Here is a 5,091-nt window from a genome sequence, read left to right on the forward strand (position 1 = left end):
CTATGACAAGACAATCCCCTGTTCCCATTTGGAACAAACCCTTTTCGATCATTAAGTACCTAGATGAGTGGGATTTTGGTTTGATCACACATCTGGAAAACGTCCCATACCATTCTCCAATGTGCCACACTTCTGTGAAGAAGTGTTTATAATATCCTCAATCCCCATCATACAAAAATACTTAACATCGTGTTTCCAATTCCTCTTGGAATTGATCCATTCCCTTCACTCAATCTGAAGGAATCCTACCTTGACTTATACTGAGTCAAAGCTGATCCATCTGATCACAAGCCCACTCATGTACTAGCCATGTAGCGTCTCCCATAGACCAACATGAACACTGCATATGCTCACTTGTTTTGAACGGCCACCAAGGGATAACATTTACCTCTAAGAGAGTGCTGCACGTTTCTTTCAACCTAAGCCACTCTCCGGTCCATGTTACTTCCCTTGCCCAGGTCGTCCATACAAAGATCTTGCATTGCGTCCATTATCCAATCCGTCTATTATTTCCAAATAACTAGATAACTAACCTTTCTGTTTTCAGGGTCTTGCCCTTGGAGAGTGCATCTTGGCTAACCGGCTCATCTTGGAACTCCCCCGTTCACAAGCATGCAACCCATTCTTACCTCAACTCTCTCATGGCTCACCACACCTAAGGTTCCAAGTCATCTCAGTTTTCAGAAATAATTTCGGTTTGGCCAGTCTTTGGACTTCCCACTTATTCTTTGGTGAAGCCATCTCGATTAGTGCGTTGATCTGTTTTGGATTTGCTTTGATGCCGCGGTATGTGACCAAGTAGCCGAGGAATTCCCCTGATGCCACAGCGAATCTACATTTTGTCGGGTTGAGCTTCATGTTATGGGAATTTAATTGTGCAAAGCATTCTTCGAGATGTGACACGTGATCTCTTGCTTTGAGGGATTTGACGAGCATGTCGTCGATATAAACCTCCATCATTTTTCCGAGTTGTTTGGAGAAAATTCGGTTCACGAGTCGTTGGTAAGTTGCACCAGTGTTTTTGAGGCCGAAGGGCATTACCTTATAGCAATAAGTTCCGCGATCGGTAATGAACGTAGTCTTCTCACGATCGTCGGGATTCATCCTAATTTGATTATAACCTGAGAAGGCATCCATGAAGGATAAGAGTTCGTTGCCCGCTGTTGCTTCTACCAATCGATCGATATGTGGTAGAGGGAAGCTATCCTTTGGACATGCCTTGTTTAGGTCGGTAAAATCCACGCAAACTCGCCACTTCCCGTTCTTCTTTTTGACTACTACAGGGTTGGTGAGCCAGTCCGGGTATCTTACTTCTGTTATCGACCCAACTTTAAGCAATTTTTCGACCTCATCGTTTACTGCGGCAACACGTTCGGGTCCTAGCTTCCGTCTTTTTTGTTTGACGGGTTTGAATGTTGGGTCGATATTCAGCTCGTGACATGTTATGTTAATGTCGATTCCTGGCATATCTTCCGCAGCCCATGCAAAACTATTGAGGTTCTTTTTAAGGCAGGTTACGAGTTCTGTCCTTAAAGGCTCGCGGAGATTGGCTCCAATCTCGATGCAGCGTTCTGGGAAGGCTTCGTCGAGACAGATCGTTACCACGGGTTCGCATGTTGGCTCGCGTTTTTCATCTAGAGCTGCGATGCTGCGAGATTGCCAGAAGAATTCCGCTGAATCCTGACTTCACGTATCTTTGCTGGAGGTCTTTTTCTCCACTTTTATAGGAGTGATTTCGAGGATCGGTCTCTTTCATTTTAGTTCCCCGGCGAAACAAACCTGTGAAACTCTCGGATTTCCCCATATTACCTCGACTCCGTCAGGGGTCGGGAACTTGAGGCAAAGATGGTAGGTTGATGGGATTATGCGCATGGTGTTCAGCCATGGTGTTCCCATGATAACGTTGTAAGATGCGGGACGGTCAACGACTAGAAACTCTGTGACGTTCATCACGGTTCTGGCTTTGACAGCGAGACTAATCGATCCATAGGCCATGGTTGTTTCCCCCGAAAGTCCTAGCAGTGGGCTTGGGCATTTCGTGACTTCGGATTGATTGATCCCCATCTTTTCAAGAGTGTCTTTGAAGATGATATCGGCCGAGCTTCTGGAATCGATTAGCACTCTAGCAGCGTCGATATCACGAATCGTCAACTCAATAACAAGGAGAACGTTTCGAGGTTTGGCTCGATCGATCGTTGCTCCCCCCTTGAAAGAGATGACGTTCGCACACGTCGAATCTTGCATACCGTTCCTGATCGTTGAGTGGCTTTTGCGGGCTAGATTGATTCGTATGTCCCCCTCCTTCTAGCGCCAAACTGTGGGAACCGAAATTCGCACTGTCGATTTCCGTTTAAATAAGGAAACTAGGAAAACCCTAATTTCCCAGAGGACCCGGATATCTGCTAATAACCACACGTCAAGCAATCAGAACACAAGAATAACAACGATAAAGTATAAGAAATCGAAAAAGAGAGCAAAGAAGATCTTATTCCGAATTTGCGTATGAGCGTTTACAACAAGGTATAAGCCTAGGCTCGAGAGCTGTCGGCGAGATTCCTAGTTCTAGCAACCCTAAGACGGCTAAACCTAATTGAGTCGCAGCTCGAAATAACAAAAACGGAAAAATGCCTAAATTGCTCTAAGTGCTAAGTTTGCTCTGAAAAAGTTCTCTTCCCATGCTCCTCGCCTGGGACTTCTTATATACTAGCTCCAAGGTCAGTTTACGCATTTACTCTTCTGCCCTTAAGCCATCATAGCATAAAAATGGAGATATTCCATTTTTCCCGATCTTCACAATTATCTTCAAAACTTCTGTATTTATCCGCGGAAACTTGACATTTATCTCTCTTTGTGGACCAAGCGTAAACCGTGCTGCGGTTTATGGGCTTTTGGTTAAGAAATCGTAGGATGGGCCTCGAGTCGTGTTTTAGGTCCCTTTGGGCCGTCTTCCGACTCGACACGTTTGCTACGATTTCTTTTGATAAAGAACGAACTTTCCGTGGTTTCTAATCCGCGAAGTTTGATCGATGAGTTAGAATAGCGGAAAGCATGGACTGAACTTGCTACGGTCTTCGGGAGATAGCATTTGAAGGTTTGACAAGAATGCATGGATTGGTGTCGTATCGATGTTCTCGGAAGAGCTCGGTCGCTACGTAGCGACCGAGCTTTGGCTCGAGGGTCCCTACGTAGCGGGACGAGCGCTCGGTCGTTATGTAGCGACCGAGCGGGACAAGCGCCGGGTCACTACGTAGCGACCGAGCTTTGGCTCGAGCTCAATCGCTACATAGCGACCGAGCGGGACGAGCCCTCGGTCGCTACGTTGCGACAAAGAGGGACTAGCGCTCGGTCGCTACGTAGCGACCGAGCTTTGGCTCGAGCTCTGTCGCTACGTAGCGACCGAGCTTTGGCTCGAGCTCGGTTGCTACGTAGCGACCGAGCGGGACGAGCGCTGAGCTCGGTCACTACGTAGCGACCGAGCTTGGCTGAGCTCGGTCGCTACGTAGCGACCGAGCGAGACAGATACTCGGTCGCTACGTAGCGACCGAGCGGGACGGACGTTCGGTCTCTGTGTAACGACCTATTTCGAGCTTTCGTCGGACGTCTCGATTCTTTCTTCCGTAAAGCTTTTTCGTAAAAAAGAATCTATTTCGAAAAATACTCATCGGAGAAATTCTTATTTTCTTCCTCGGACGTTTTGAATGTTAAATTTGTCGCAACCGTTTTTGACCCCAACAACACAAGATAAATCCAGAACTAATGCTATTGACATTTTGAAAACGTGGTTTATCAAGAAATTTATCAGGTTCAAAGATCTTAAAAGAAATAATCATGTTATCAAAAACAGATTTTGAAACACAAAATTCTTTGATTTTGTCAAGGCGAAAACGAATCACATCTTGAGTACTGATCTTGACAAACATGTCAGGGAGAGAATTAAGAAAAGCAGGTTCCTCACAGTACTCTTGAGGTTCAGAAGACAAAGGGGCAGGAGATGTGCTGGAATCAAAGCATATGTGTACTGATGGACACAGATGGACGTACACGGACACACACGGACAGCCACAGACGCCCTGTGTGTGCAGGCGGACACCCACGGACGTCCTGTGTGTACTGAACAGACAGCCCACGTGGGCCAAAATCACACGAACAGACCACGGGAAGGGTCAGCGTGCTGAGTCCAAGGACCAGCGTGCTGATATGTGTACTGATGGACAGCCACAGACGTCCTTTATGTGCTGACGGACACACACGGACACACACAGACAGCCACAGACGTCATGTGTGTGCTGATAAAATCAGAATTGTCTTTTGGACTTGTGGAATTTTCTCTCTCTTCATCCATCCTTACATAGGATCTTTCCGTTGTCATATTCTTGATAAGACGTCTAGCTTCTTTGGGATTCCTAGTGATGAAATTTCCCTCACTCGCTGTATCGAGTGTGGTTTTATAGCTCAAGTTAACATCTCCATAGAAGATGTTAAGAAGTTGTGGTTCTGAATAACCATGATGGAGACATTCAAGTTCATAGCCTCTGAATCTTCCCCAGGCGTTTTTAAACGATTCGCGTGGACCTTGGCAAAATGTAGAAATTTGCGTTCTTACTTCCCAGTAGCGTTCATCATCAAAATTTTTTTTAAGGAAGGCACTTCTAATCTCTTCCCAACAAGTGAGTGACCCTGCTGCTAAACAGTTTAACCACCTGAGGGCTTCTCCTTCTAGGGAGAATGAGAATAGTTTGCAACGGTCATATTCATCTGGTATTAATTCTTCCAAAGTTTCAATGTGATCTTGTGGGTGCTCTGGGAGGGATCCACGAAATGGGTTTTGACGAACCATACGGTAGTAATCTGCGTTAAACTTAGATTTCTTGGTATCTTCTCCTGGTATTTTGATAGCGGACCTATTGGAATAGGTCCTACCAGGATCAAGGTAGTCTTGTATGGACAATTTTATATCTTCACCTTTAGTTAAGGTGGAATTTTCCTTAACAGGGATTTCAGTCCCCTGTTCAGTTTGGCTAGCTTCTTTGCTCATTTGACCATTTAGTTCAGTTTGGACTACTTTCTCATTAGCGGGCCTGGACAGAGAAA

This window comes from Brassica rapa, chromosome A09 (genome assembly GCF_000309985.2).
Source record: "Brassica rapa cultivar Chiifu-401-42 chromosome A09, CAAS_Brap_v3.01, whole genome shotgun sequence".
In the NCBI taxonomy this organism is placed as follows: Eukaryota; Viridiplantae; Streptophyta; class Magnoliopsida; order Brassicales; family Brassicaceae; genus Brassica; species Brassica rapa.